Genomic DNA, 15,417 nt, shown 5'->3' with positions numbered 1-15,417 from the left:
CCTTGTCTGAGACATCCGAAATCTAACTGTGCTTCCCAAAGTCCTTTTCTTCTCTTTGCTCTTTGGAACACAAGGTGCGCCTCCCATCTATCTACCTCCTTCCCCTTTCTTCCTCGTTCTGCCCCACAGCCCTCTTCTGGACCCATCTAAACTTACTCTTGGGTTTAGACTCAGTTCACATAGCCAGTGTGATGCTGGGATCCTCCTCAGGGCTGAGAAGGGCCCAGGAAAGTGCATTTTGTCAGTGCGAGATCCGCCTGTGAGTGTCCGCACCTAAACCTTGATGAACAATCTTGGTGAGGTCCTTAAGAGGCAGAGGCTAGCTTGGCATAGTAGTATACAATCCCTGCACCGGAAGTCAGAGGCGGATGGCTCTCTAAATTTGAGGCCAGTCTGGTCTACATAGCCAGAAAAACCCTGTCTCAAAGAAACAGAACCAAACTAAAACAACAACAAAAAAAGAGGCTTACTGGAACGTTCTTATACCATGATGAGCGGAAGGAGAACACACACCCAGGAGGAATTCTCAGGGAGTGGGGGTGGGGCTCAGGACAGCACTGGGACGAAAATGAGCAGTGTGAAGTTCCAGCCATGGAAGAGCACTGGCCTGACCACATGGGAAGCTTAGGAGGGGGAAGAGCTCCAGCGCTGTCCACTCTGAGGAAGAGGCAGATCAGCACAAGTGTTTCCAAAGAAGAGGGCTCCAGGGCCCTGCTGCAAACGCCCATGTAGCACACCAGCAGGTGACAGTGTAGTCACATGACCAAGTGCTCCTGGGAGTACTATGGCGTGCACACCATGCTCAGTGGACTTTTCAGTCACTGCCTTTCTAACGGGGCACCTCAGGCCAGGACTGGGCCCCTTTGTTATCCTTCTATCTATAACCTGGTCATTGAGCTTAATCTGCTTAGTCTGTCACCTGGACGGCAGCAGTGACCTCACAGGGGCCCTTGCTGTCACCCATGCCCTTGGCGCTCCACCAGCAGCTAAGGGTTTCTTATCGGACATAAGGCAGCTGGTGTCTCCCTGCTGTGCTTCTTAAAGCCGTCTTTCTGTCTCTTGCCCTTCTAGTTCAGAGCCAGGGTTGCAGCCTTGCCAGGGCCCAGGGGCTCTGCTGTGGCACACTCTTCACCTGCCTCCCCACCCCCCACTCCCTCCTTTGCTCGTCTCCCCGGTGATCTCTATCACAACTGAGGACAACCGTGCCCTCCATCTCTTCTCTGCCGAAGCCTGTGGAATTTTGTTCAGAGACATCTTCCATCCGACGGTTCAGATGTCTCTTCCTTACAAGCAAAACCAATCACCCTGACCCAAATATCCATGTCTAACCTCACAGTACCGTTTCTCTCCATGACAACACGTCACTGCATAGATCGCGTATAGTGGGTGCTAACCCCTTTCTGAATCATGATCAATGACGTAACCAGCATGAAATGACCGAGCTAGGGATGGGAGAAGGGACATCTGAATACCCTTTCCCCTGGAGGGCAATGCTGCCCTGCTGAGGAGTAACCAGGTTTACAGTCTGGGACATCCTTTATCCTGTACATTTTGGGTGGCTGGGTTTCTGTTGCTGCCTTCCCTATATACACTCCAAGCTGTTCTGAAGTCCCCCCTGCTCGCCGCAATGGGCCTGTTCTCCCATCTTTAGCACTGACCTTCTTCCTGTGTCAGTGACAGAGACATCTCTAAGCCCTAGAGGCTAAGGGCCAGGGGCTGTAATGCATCCTGACCCAGAATGTACCTATAACCTGATACCAAGGATGTATCTTGTGTGTGTGTGTGGGTGATCCCAGGAACCCCAAGAGCTGGGCCAGGGAGGAGGGTGCTAGTATATAATTTGGAAGCTTCCTGGAAAAGGCAGGTGGAATCAGGGGAACAGGAGTGGCCCCATCAATGCCTCTGTGCAGCCCCAGCCACAGGGCAGGGCAGGCTGTGTGTGTGTGTGTGTGTGTGTGTGTGTGTGTGTGTGTGGTGTTATCGCAGAGGAAATCGATGCCTGGCACCAGCCCAGTGTTTAAGGGAAATGAATAGATTTTGGCCGAGGACAAAGAGAGTTTGATTAATCAGAAATTGGATAATAGAGGCAACACTCTAATTATTTTTCTTCCCAGCATTTATCAAGAAATATGTTTGCAGTGCATATCAGAGGTAACAGAGTGGGTGAGGGGGCAACTCTGCTGCAGCAAATGTCTGGCTGAGGGACAGACCATCTGCACCTACACTCATGGCAGGGATGGGCGTGAGGCTCCTGGACACAGGTCCACAGGGCACTCGGAGGCAAGGGGGGCAGGTGAACAGGTCTGAGCATGCACACGGCCGGGGCAACTAAGACCCATGAGGACATGCCATGAAGAGTGGAGCTGGGGAAGGAGGCACAGGGCCCGGTCATCCGTCAGCACAACCCCCACCCTCACATACAGGCTACTGCTAACCTGCCGAGAGGCCCCCTTTCACCTGGCTCTGCCTACCCAACCACAGCATGGATGCAGGGCAGAAGGGCACACACCACCACTTCAGGTCAAGTTGTTTCTCACGTAGGTCTAGGACCCGCTGAAGCCAGGTTGTTAAAAGGTTGTCAGGTCTATCTTGCCAACCCTCATCTAGGAGGACCTTCAGGGGCTCCCCCAGCAGCTAGGGGAGTCTTCCCACTTTCACCCTGGTGAACCACTCCATGGGTCAGGTCGGGACACTGAGTCTCTCAGAGTCTGGGGCTCACACACCTTGTCATGTTCCGGTCACTCTGCCTCCTCCTCCCACGTTATCCCTACCCCTGCAACACCTCCTTGGGAAACCCATAGTTTAGTGTTCTCTTCCCATGATAACCCGATCCACTCAAACAGGCGGGCTTCTGTGGGTTCCACACAGGAATGAGGTCTATGCCCGAGAGGAGCTTGGCCTTGCTAGGTGGCCTCTCTGATTCACTAGCTCATTCATTCATTCATTCACATGGTCTGCACGGTGAGGCTTCTATGGGGCAGGGAGGAAGGCCAGACATCAGCGGACAGAAGGGACAGTCAATGACAGTGGCCCAGCTGCTTCTGAGACTCCAGATGCCAATGACAGGAATGTTGAGAGTGAGGAGTCCTTCCCTGTGTGTGTGTGTGTGTGTGTGTGCACGCGTGTGCATGTATGCTCATACATGCACATGCGTATGGGGGAAGGGGTCAGGGCCACATCCCCAAGTAAGGAGATATGGGGATGAGTCAAAGCTGCCGGGCAACAGGCAGACTGTAACAGTGGGCTGGCTAGCTGCCGGCAGGCACATTTCCACCCTGCCCGGTGAACTTCTTAAGGATTATCACTAGCCAACCGTGACTGTTTCCCTCTGAACTATGACACGACCTTAGAGTCCTCTTCGCCACAGCGTGCTTTAGGCGGCCACGCTGAATCTGGAATAAGAAATGAAAACTTTCCGTACCGTCCACTCAGCCCAGCACCTCTGATTTAAAAACGAGGGGAGGGGGGCTGGTAAGGTAGCTCAGCTGTAGAGGGTTTGCCTGGTGTGTGCAAAGTACTCCAAGTACTGCGAAAATTAAATAAAACAGTGAGCAAATAAAATAATAAAGGTGGGGGAATTAAAGTGGGGGTAAGCGGGGAGGACAAGAGTGTCTCAGGACACTCTGGCTAGCAGCCCTGCTGACCTGACCTGATAGGCTGTTTTCAGATCTGGGACCACTTAGCCACTGACTGTCTCGCTTTCCTTCCATCAGGATCTTGTTTCATCCCCCTAGGGCAGTTTCCCACGATTCACCTCTCGTGCGCCACTTCCGTGTAAATCCCGCTTCCTCGTTTAATCAAGGTTCCACTGAGGCACACCACATCACCAAGGGGCCAGGTGTCAGTCTGAGGTGTCTGGCCCAGCATTAGCAGCCAGGCAACTGACCAGTGTCTGTCTGGCACGTGAACCACAGCCAGGTCTGACGGGGCCCAGCTGGTTGTTTGTGATAGGTGTTCATCTCTTTTCCATTCTTCACACCAGTTAGCACATGCCAACCCTTTGCAAGAATGGGACTCAAAGGGACGGACTAAGGTACAACCACTTACTGGGGGTCGCTACCCAAGAACAGATTTCCTGGGACTTATTTTTCTCATAGGTGGACGCTAAAAATGTCCAAGTCTCACACCTCTTTCATTCAGACCCAGGAAACAATAAACAGCAAATAAAGGAAATAAATAGGTCAGGCTGTGGTGACTGGTGGGGGGGGGAGTGGGAGGGACACAGACGCACGCCTGGGATGTGAATCAGGTTATAGTGAGGTCCCAGCCAGACTCAAGCAAGCATGGGGTCAGAGATGTGAAAATTCTCTCAGTGTGTGGCCCTTTGTGAAAGCCAAAGCAACTGCAAGGCCCATTCTGCCCTGTGGAGAAACCTGGCCTGCAATGCTGATGCCAGGAGTCAAGCAACCCTGCAGTTAGAGGAGGGCAACCAACGTTAGGCAGGATCTGAGAAAGCGGAAAGATGGCGGGTGAGGCCAGCTTCCACGCTGAGTGGCCAACCTGGCAGCGGACCCTCAGTTCTCAGTCAGCAGCTAGCCTACAAGGAACCTCAGAGTCTACTTATTCCCCTCATCCCTTTAGAGAAAAGGAAAATGTGGCCTAAAGGGGTAAAAGGGCAAAGGAAATAAGCCCAGTCCCGGAGCTGCATACCCCATCACCAGACGTGGAGCCAGAACGAAAGGGCTAGATGGGAAATGCCCAGGCTTGCTGCAACCCACCACTCTGGCTGGAGCACAGGCCAGAGCCTGAGAGCTACCAGCAGGTCCACTCTGGCTCCAGGGTCCAGCCAGGTAGCCTCCAGCATGCTTCCTGTGGCCTAGAATAAAGTCAGTCTACAGAGGAGGAAGCTGAGCTATCCCAGGCTGCTGAGACCCCAGGGTTCCTTAATTCCCTTCCTGAGCCTGGTTTGTCAAGGGCAGTGATTTTCAGGGTCTACTGAGGCACTGAAGACCCCACCACCACCACACCCATCAGGTCTCCTCAACTAAAACTGAGGTAGAAACAGGTCCCTCCGCCTCAGCACTGACTGTGAGGGACAACAAACATCGCCTGACCCCTGGGAGGCAGCTGGCTGTGAAATACAGGGCAGATTGGGTAAGTCCTCCTTGGGGACGTCCATGTCTGGGCTCTAGGGAAATCTGAACATCAGTCTACATCCCTCCGACCCAACAGCGCAAAGGACCACGACACCTGTGGCACACAGGGACACCCTCTCTGAGGGATCAGGAATCCTGTCCTGGCGGTTCTCCGTCCTAGGAGCAGGGGTCTCTCTCTCAAAAGGCCTGCTTTGACCACTGCCTACCCCAGCATGGCCATGGCCACGAGAGCCCTGGGGACAGGATGCACCTCTAGCTGGATTCTGCTAGAAGGAACGTTGGGGTTGACACCGGAAGGCCCCTCCCCGCACTGTGGCTTTTGACAGTCTAGCTTCCTAGCACTTCTTGATGGGTTCTCCAGGGACATCGCTAAAAGAGACGTATACCTTAATTTAGAAGTGAATAACTCAAAACTCTGTGATGTAGCAGGCTTCTGTGGAGAGAGAGAGAGAGAGAGAGAGAGAGAGAGAGAGAGAGAGAGAGAGAGACTGACTCACGGCAGCCACTGTATGAAGCTGCCAGCCACACCTGCCCCGTGTCTGACTATGGGTGGGCTTCAAGATGTACCTCCCGCTACCTGTCGTCTTGAGCGTCTTGAGTGGCTACTGGACACCGGGGACAAAGATGGAGCGGGGAGGAAATGATAACGGACAGGGAACAAGTTTTAATGAGTGGCTCTGGGATCCCTAGCCAGGAGATCAAAGGCAAGATCACAAGCTAGTCCTGACTGACCCCACACAGCCGATCTCCCCACTCAGGAGAAGGAAGAAAGGAGCGGAGGGAGGGCAGCGGGCACGTCACAGGACAACTTGTTAGGCCTCTTTCTCTGCCCACCACAACCCAAACACCGTTCCTACAGTCTCCAGAAGTAGGCCGGCATCACGGGCATACACATAGGTCCTTAGTCAAGCCTGATGTTGAGCTGTGGCCATTTTGAAATGATTACAAATTTCTTACCAAAGTCCCAATCAATAGCGTAGCCAGAGTGTCCTACGGTGCTCAACCCCACTGTTAGATACCTCCCCTGATGTGGGAGGTGATGTATGCTGTGAATATGTTTATTGCCATTGGCTAATAAAGTAACTGCTTTCAGCCAATGGCTTAACACAATATAACTAGGCTGGAATATATATATATATATACATACACATATACATATATACACACACATATATACATACACACACATATATATGAAGGAGTCAAGGGAGAAACCATATAGCTGCTGCAAAGGTAAACCATGACTCTCGTGGTAAAATATAAAATAATGGAAATGGGTTAATTTAAAATATAAAAGTTAGCTAGAAATATGCTTAAGCTAGTGACCAAACAGTACTGCAATTAATATAGTTTCTGTGTGATTATTTCAGGTCTGGGTGGTTGGGAAACAAACAAGTGGTCTCCGCCTCCCCGCCCCCATCCTGGGACACCTTCTTCAGCATCCAGAAGGACCATTCCAAGGGTGTTCCCACCTAACCAGTCTGTCAGTTCTCCTACCTCACCCTTATTCTCTCAGGTCCTATCCACCTTGGGTCTTCCGTGACCTCATTGGCCCACAGCTTCCTGGACACTTCGATGCCAAGGACTCCACTGACTCTAGCTCTGACCATGACCTGGTCAGTACCCGCCCGAGTCTCATCAGATTGCCAAGTCTCATCCTCTTGCAGGTGAGAGGTGAGCCTCCTTCCTTAGCTGGGGCCAGCGGTAGCCTTCTAGTGGCTCAGATAAAACCCCAGAGCTCCCACCTGACTCACACCCTTCTCCAGTCCCTCGCCCGAAATACTGCGTCGCCCCCAGTGGCCTCAGGGTCTCATCCCAGCCCAGTCTACTTTTCTTTTACTTAGAGAATCATTGCTCTTTGGTAGTGGGGATGGAACCAAGGGCTTCCCCGTTTGATGATTGTCTCCCGCTTAGAGCTATACGTCCAGCAGAGCAGAGCAGCTTTCAAAACGCCAGCTGGTTCCAGATCCTCCTCTGTTCTACCCTGTGCAGGTCCTCGGACTCACTGGAGTGTGAGCCGTACCTGGCCCAGTCTTAAGACCCTACCTGTTGGGTTCCGCCACCTACCCTTTTCTTTCACGTGTACATAGGAACATGTTTATGTGTGGTGTGGTGTGGGTACACACATGTACATGTACATGTACATACACACATACATGTGGGGGCCATCTCTCTAGGTGTTGTACACCTTGTGTTTTGAGAAGGTTTCTTATAGGCTTGGGTTTTGCCCGATTAGGCTACACTGTCTGGCTAGCTAGCCCCAGGGACTTGCCTGTTTTTACTCCTCATGCCCAACCCTGGAATTACAAGGATGCACCTCACCACGTGGTTTTGTTATGTGGGTCCTGGGGATGGAACTCTGGCCCTCATGCTTGAGTGGCAAGGGCTTTACTGACTGAGCTATCTTCCCCCAGCCCCTGCACTTTGAACTTTTTTTTGACATTGTTGATGTATTTATTGCCTGTATATGTTGTATATAGTCATTGTACTTATTGTATATAGCTTTCTTTTTTTTTCCCTGCACTTTGAACTTTTGAGACAAGGTCTTGCTATATATATAGCTAAGACTGGCCTCAAACTTGCCACCGTCTTGCCTCTTCTCTTGTGCTTCTCCTCCAGTGTGAACACATTAAAGTGGATGACTGATGTGGGGACCACGGACAGCACTGTTAGGTCTTTACCCACGAGGACAAGAAGGGTCAGAGGAGATGGGTCTCAACCATAAGTAACAGGACCAGGGCCCGTCTCCATGGCTTCTGAAGCCTACACTGGAGTTTTTGCTTTAATGGCTCTTAGTCACTGAAAGCCTGGGTGCTCCCGGGCCCTCTTTAGGCTACAGAGAGTACAGCGTGGCCTCTGCCTGCCTGGAGCAAACTTTTGAACTTTTGGAGTCTGTCTGGAACACTTTTTCTTTTTTTAAATTCATGTTCCTTTAAGTCAAGCACAGGACTCACAGGCTGCCCCAGGCTCAGACACCCTAGGTTTCCTTCCTAGGGGCTTTGGGAGACCAGTGGGCTATCTGCTTCCTCCAGAGTTTCCATGAGCAAAGCCACAGTCAGCAGCAGCTAACACACCTCTGCAGACACCCAGTGCTTTTGGTCTTGAGGTGGCAAAGGCATGCTCTGTCCTTGCCTCCAGGGGAGGAAGCACAGACATCCGCCTGTGTGCACGCACGCATGCAAGCACACTGTTATCCAGGTTCACATACCACACTACTGAGTAGCTAGACTGAGGAGACATTCTCAAACTATCTGCAAGAAGACACTCTCTCCCAGCAGCCTCCGTGCAGGGACCTCCTGGCAGTGATGCCTGGATCCAGTCACCCAGACACTGCTGGACTCTCCATAGGATCTCCTGAGGGACAGACTGAGACACTCTTTCTTTCTTTCTTTCTTTCTTTCTTTCTTTCTTTCTTTCTTTCTTTCTTTCTTTCTTTCTTCTTCTTCTTCTTTTTTTTTTTAAAAAAAAATCTGTAGGGACCAAAAGGTCTAGGAGGTTGGAAACAGAAGAAAGAATCTATTCTCTATGCTTTAAACCGAGTTCCATAGCAGGTTCCTGGAATGGGTCAGGGCAGGAAGGACAGACCATGTACCCCATGAGGGCAGGTAGGCTGTGTTCTTGCTGCGGCACCCTGAGCCCCAGCCAATACCCTGTGTGTGTGTGTGTGTGTGTGTGTGTGTGTGTGTGTGTGTATCTTTCATGATGGGCATACTACCAAGATGAGTAAGAACCAGGTCTTTCTGATAGAAAACCATAAAAACATCTCTGGGAACAAGAGAGCAGATCTAGGGCAGAAGGTGACACTGGCCTTCTAAGGGGGAAGAACCATGTCTATTCACAACCCGCCTCACAGAAAAGCATCTGGTAGAGGAGTACCCGGGAAGAATTTTATACCAAATACCAGCATCTCTTCACGTCTAGAGGAGAAGGCAAACGGAAGGGGGCACCACTGTGTCCAAGCATGGGGCAGCCCTCTGTAGCTTCCTGGGTCCCTCAATGGTCCCTACTGTACCATTGCTTTTTCAACCTCCCCAACTCCAGACTCACCAGCTAAACACTGTCTCCTTCAAAGCAGGTGACTTCATCTTGGCTAAGAAGGAGGCTGGGTGGGCTGGTTACCCAGAGCCCTGGCTCTGCCAGAGACAAGGTGTGTTGTTAGGGCAGACCTGGGTGGCCAGGAGCCCTCTCTGCTCTCTGAAGTTCTTTCTGGAACACAACTCAGTTCCAGGGGGTCAGAGAACCATTCCCTTTTATAGACACAGAGGCTGTAAGGCTCCACTGAGACAGCCTAACAAACAATGGTGTGTGGCCATGGTGTCTCTGCCCACTTCCCTTCATGTGCGTCTCTGGCCTTTCACCCACCCTGGTCTCACTTGACACCTCTGACTCCCACCCCCCATATACCCTGGGCTTCCACCCAACCCAGCAGCCTCAGCAACCAACTCTCCATTCATTCTCTCCCCTCTGCCCACATTGCTCATTCCGACTGTGCCTGTGTCCTTCAAGCTCCAGTTCAAATGTCACATTGCCCATAGGCAGGTCTGACCTAAGCATAGGGGAATCTCTCTCAGGCCCCTCCCAAGCCCCCTGCACCATACACGAGGGCCTGGTTATCAGAGCACAGCCATATTTCTCCCATAGGAAGGCAGGCCCAGTCCACTCCCACCCTTCCACCTCAGCACCAGGGCCCTGGGGGAGCCAGCACTCAGTAAATGTTTGCTTAATTGAATCTGGCCAAGCAGCTTCCTCTAGACCAGGGCCAGGTTAGCAGAACTAGATGATTCCTAGTGCAGGGAAAACCACTTGGGCAGAAAAGAGTCTGTCAGGGCTCAGGTGCCTTGCCCCAAACCCCTCCCCAGACAAGGCGACCTCGGTTACCAGGCTGGTCCCTCCACCCTGAGACTCAGACTCCAGGGAACCCTGGTCTCACTTGGCACTGCTTTCCCATCCTCCTCTCTGTAACAGGATCCCCAATTCCCGGCCTAGGCAGATTCCTGCCATCCTCATCCAGACAGGCTCAGCACCTCCCTAAAGGCAGAGCCCCCATAGATCCACCGCAGGATCCCGAGCAGAGGCCCTTACACCCCTCCCCAAACACCCCACCGCCTTTTAAGGGAAAAAAATATTGAGCCAGGAACATATTACAATCGCAGCAGGTCGATACTCATCTCTGGCTCCAAATGCCTCCAAGGAACCTGCTCCCTTGCAAGAGCGATGACCGAGAACAGCGAGCTGTTGTACCCGGGCCTCAGGGCCCTCTCTTCCCTTTCTATCAAGGCCAAGCGCCGGAGCTCCTGACACCTGCGGCTGCCTGCACCCCTGGCCCCCGGAGAGAGACCCCCGCCTGGCGTCGCTCCCGCAGGTCGCCCGCCTGGTCTCCGCACCCGCAGCTGCTCAGGGCTTGCAGTAGCCCCACACCACCCTCGGCGCCCCCTGCCCAATCTCGTCAGGCAGTGGTCAGCCCTTCCGAGGGTTACTGGGCCGCCGTGCCTCCCTCCCCAGGCACCTGTCTGGGCCGTGGCCACCCCTGCCCACCTCGCAGACAACCCCACCCTCGCGGCTCTCCTACCCGGTGGGGCATCCCTGTCTCTGCACCCCTAGCCCTATAGATCTCGGGTCCCCCAGCACAAAGGCCCCAAGCTCGGGCCCGAGTGGGGGTGGGGTGAGCCCCAGCCGCGCCCCCAGCCCAGGGTTCAGCTGTGCGCGCCGGGGCCGCTGGTGCGCTCACTCACTCACCTCCCGGGCGCGGCTTCGTGCGTCGGTCGAGCTGCACCCGGCGGGGCGGGGCCGCGAGTGTGGGGCTGTGGCGCCCAGAATCTGCACGACGCGGGTGCCGGCGCCCGCGCGAGGACGTGACCGGTCCGCGGGTGGCACACACGCTCCGCCGCCCTGGCTCCCTCCTCCGCCCTCCCGCGCCGCCCGCAAGCGGGTCCACCCGCTCCGCACCGCGCCGCCGTCGGCAGGGGGCGGAGTCGCGAGCGCAGCCCGTTGCCAGGCCAACCGCAGGCGGGGTCTGCCGCTCGCCTGCCCCGCACCACGCGCTGTCGCCGGACCACTAGCTTCAGCTCATTTTCCATTGGTCGATAGTGACCGACGGACGTACAAACAGTCCAATAACAACAGACGGGGGCGGGGCCGTGGCTGTGTGCGCGTCGCCGTACCGCACGCGCTGCTGGCTCCGGAGACTGTAGCACTGCACTGCGCTTAACCTCGCCGAAGCCACTTCTAGCATCTTGGGAAACCCACCCAGAGAGCCTCGTAGCCCAGGTTCCTTGCACCCTGGTTGCTCCTTCTTAGTCTCTACCTCAATGGTGTTCGAACTCAGCCCTGGCAACCTACTCTCCCACCCGTCTCTTTGCGAAGTGTTATCGGTCCTGGCTTCCTTGGATCGCCTCAACAATCCTTTAGGGAGCTGGAAAACGCTGATGGGCTGGCTAAACGGGCGAGGTTCGCGGAGCTTGTCATTCGTCATCTCTTCTGCTTTCCTTTGCAACACGTAGGGGCACTTTAAGGAGACCCTCCCACCCCACCAGAGAGAAACCCAAGGGAACCAGATCAGTGAAGTCCCCGCCCGCTTTGGAGACTCCCCTAGAGACCTCGGACCCTTGAAAAAAAGCACCTAAGTGCAGCAGACTGTGAGATTCCGCTAATAGGAGAAGCTCGTGTGGGTCTTGGCTGGGGGCACCTCATTGCAGTATAAGAAAGACTCAGATCAGGGGGGCACCAGAGTAGTGCCCCTCTGTCTTTTCCATCCTTGTAACCCTGAATATACTATGTGTCTTAGAGGCCAGGGTGAGATGGGGAGCCATGGCCACATGTTGATACCCGCCAGTCAGATGCTTTGGAGTCAGGACACCATCCCACCGTCTCCCTGGGAATGGTTCTTCTACTATTAAATGGGGTCTGTTTTCCTGCATACCCGGGGGTGAGGGTGGGGCAGTCCACCTGTGAAAATGCTGTCCAAACTTTTAGGGAATGAACAGGTTACTGGTTATGGGCATTGCTGAGGCTAACCTGGACATACTACGATGTGTGGCCAATGAGGACTAAAGAAATGTGGCTGATGGTTGAAGAACATGTCTACCAAGTCCTCAGGCTGTGAGGCCAGTCTTCTGTCACTGGGACCTGGCTGAGAGTCAGTTACCTAATCTGTCAAAGAGGGTACTACACACTCCTCAGAGGGTTAATGTATGTAAGAAATAAAGGACCAGGGCTCAGCAGAGGCAGTTTGCACAGCAGGTTCAGGGGTCAGACTTCAGCCCATTGCAGAGAGTAAGTAAAACCAATGCAATAATTAATTGCCCCCTACAGCATTCTAGGTGGGGGAGCAGAGGATAGCCCCTGAAGTGTATGCCAGGGCTGATTGCTGCCTTCTGGACCTGATCCTAGCGACTACCTCCAAGTGAGAGACTTTGGTCTCACCTGGTCTTTTCCTGGTGGCCTCCGCGTGCTCACCTGGTCTTTTACCGGTGGTCTCCATGTGGTGCATACTTCTAGAATATAGTTCTGCACCCTTTTAGAAAACCCTGGAAGGGGGGTAGAAAGGCAGCATGACCATTCATCCTTCTAGTATTGCAGTCTCCAGTGGAGACTTTGGGGGCATAGGGCAGGGAGAGCAACCAAACACTGGACTAGCTTTATAAAGATGCTTGGGCTGGAGCTATGGCAAGAGAAGGGATGGCCAGGTGTCAGAGAGACGTGAGTTTCAGGTGGGCACGAAGGAATGTGAGGTCTGTCGAGAACCTCGGAAAGGCCAAGTTGTCCACACTAGCGCCTACCAGACATGCAAGGATACTAGGGATAGTCACAGCTAGCTAAGGGTACCATTGAGGACCAACAGAGAAATTTCAGACTGGCTTTTCCCACCCAAGAAAGTGAGTAGTAAGTATTATATTATCTGAGCTAGGCGTGGACTCACAGACAGGGCGAGCTGTGTTGCAGTGAATAATCAGATAATGAAAATAAGGAGTAGTCCAGGTAGAGAAAATAAGAACAGGCTGAGAAGTCAGTCTCCAAGGCCTACTGCAGGGTAGAGTCTGTTGCTTCTGTGGAATCACAGGGACAGGTGTTCCCTAATGACTTACCCGCCCCTGCCCCCAGCTGGCTCTCTACCAGCCTTCCCGATACCCTGGTGTGGGCTGGGGTATCCTGCACCTCTCTGGTTTTTCAGCCACCCAGGGCCTGGCCTTTAGAGATGGCACTGGCTTTGGCAGGGTTCGTTCTATGCTTTGCCTTTCTTTGCCTCCAAGACTCACCCATTCTCCTGCGGTGGCAGCCAGGTGGGTTCTGCGGAATGTCTCCCTGTTTCCCAGGTCTCGCATCCCCCACTTTAACATTGCGGATGGCACCTAGGTCAGTTAGAGCTAGCCAGACCTGCCGCTCACCTTTTCGCGGAAGAGAAGCAATGTAAATGAACAGAAAAGACACACCCTGCACAAAGTTTGTTTTTAATCCCCCCCCCCCCCGATCTCAAAATGAATCTTGACCCTGGAACTTAGTATTCCTAGGAGCAGTATCTGGAGACAGATGCCTGGGAACAAAATCTGAGCTCCCAAGAGTCCTGACTTTGTCCTTGGCTGGCAAGTCCTTGGGCATTAGACTTGTTCTCTGGATCTCAGTTCTTTACCAAGGAAGGGGGGGGGATAGACAGAGGCAAGGAGAGTGCCTCTAATATTATAACTTTTCTGACTTCACCTCCCTTCATCCTTCCCCTAGCCTGTGTCTGTCTCAGTTCAGACAGCAGGGACACCAGTCTCCCCTCCCCCACACCCCAGGTTTCCAGAGAAGCTTAGACACGGATCTAAGTGAGGGTAGAATCAAGCCCCAGTTAGAGAATGTACAGCTTCTACTGGGGTTTATTTCAGATCTGAAGAAACCAGGCTCAGAGATTAGGTAATAGGTTCAAGTTACACAGCTGGGAAAAGACACATCTAGGCATCAAATCTAGGCTGTGGAAGTCTGGGTGGGAAATAAAAAACAAACAAAAAAAGACACCTGCCCCCCCCCAAAAAAAAACCCAGTTCACTTGAAGCAGCGAGGAGGAGATTGGCTTCCCTGAGCTGTCCTGAGATCTTCCAACACGAATGGGCAGAGTTAGTTGTTACACTCAGGCACCCCAGGGAGAAGCGGGATAGGAGCACCAGGGGACCTGAGGAGCACTGAGAACTGCTGAGATCCCTGCCCCACCTCTCCACCCCATCGCCACAGTCACCTGCCATCTGACATCCTCGGGGAACCGGGGAAGGAAAGCTGGGGTGATGCCCGCAAAGAGGAAATTCCCTGGTGCTAATTGGCACTGAGAGACCTTTAGGCTAATTAACCTGTTCATTTGCCTCTCTAGAGTAAATTAGAGGGTTTAACTGGGGAGACCAAAAGAGAGATGTTTGCTGGTGGCCACCTCCTCAGGGGCAGCAGGAGGCTTTGTAGTGGGCACAGTGGGCTGCTGAAGAGGCTTGGCAGTGTGACTGACTGCCAGGCGGTAGTCACAGGTGGCCCTTGTGTGGCAGGGAAGAGAGCTCCCTTTTGTTCCCTTTTCATTGCTGTGAATTGGGAAGGCTGTTCTGATAGTCTAGGGCTCTCCGGGTGCTGTCTGTGCCTGGTTCTGGATTCTCCAGAAGGAGAGGGGTAGGTCCCACTTATTGGGGTGCCCTCCCACTGTGTTGCTAGCATCTGTGCCACATAGTTTGGTTATAAGATGCCCCATACCCACGGGTTCGTGCACTGAGCATTCAGTCCCCAGCCAGTGACACTGTTTTAGGGAAATTTTGGAACCTTTCGGGGGTGAAGCCTAGCTGGAGGAATTGAGTCAGTGGGGGCATGCCTTAAAATTTATAGCCCGCCACCCCCATCTCTGTCCAATGTGTGCTTCCTGTTCTGCAGGCACATGAGTTGGTCAGGGGTCCAATCTTTGTGCTTCCCCCACTACGGAGCCATATGTGGCTGTGCCTTCCCTGCCACGAATGACGGTCCCCACAGAGTTCATGTCACTTGTGTGTTCAGTCAGAGCAGTGAGAATAGAAACCAGCACAGTCCTGCCCCAGGGATTCCAAAAACCCCTTGGCCAGAGTTCTGCCATTTTCAGATGGGGACACAAATCTTTGGGGGACAGGAGATACTGTTTTATACCCTGAATTTTCTTTCTCAGGCTCTATTCCAGGCTCCAGCAGCTTTGGCATGGTATGGGTGGGAAAGGAAGTCCAGTGCTTCCCCACCACTCTGGAGGGAATTTGGTTGGTTTCCCTTTACCTATGACAAAATAACTTGAGAAAATTGATGTGGGATGCCCTTCTGTATATGTATTGCTCTTATCGGTTGATGAATA

The 15,417-nt window shown here is 53.1% G+C and overlaps 2 protein-coding genes across 2 annotated transcripts in view; one reads left to right on the top strand and one right to left on the bottom strand.

Moving 5' to 3' along the window:
- The window catches only part of Gnaz (G protein subunit alpha z), a 53,281-nt gene extending 42,273 nt beyond the window's left edge, over positions 1-11,008 (bottom strand). Inside the window, exon 1 of the mRNA XM_085679752.2 lies at positions 10,833-11,008. The gene's annotated coding sequence lies outside the window, so the exon portion shown is untranslated. The remainder of the gene's footprint in view (positions 1-10,832) is intronic.
- The window catches only part of Rsph14 (radial spoke head 14 homolog), a 78,634-nt gene that overhangs the window by 57,057 nt on the left and 6,160 nt on the right, over positions 1-15,417 (top strand). The window lies entirely within an intron of this gene.

The sequence above is a fragment of the Myodes glareolus genome, chromosome 18 (genome assembly GCF_982192425.1).
Source record: "Myodes glareolus chromosome 18, mMyoGla1.1, whole genome shotgun sequence".
In the NCBI taxonomy this organism is placed as follows: domain Eukaryota; kingdom Metazoa; phylum Chordata; class Mammalia; order Rodentia; family Cricetidae; genus Myodes; species Myodes glareolus.
Note: the sequence above shows the minus strand (reverse complement) of the source record. Positions and strands in the feature narration are given on the sequence as shown.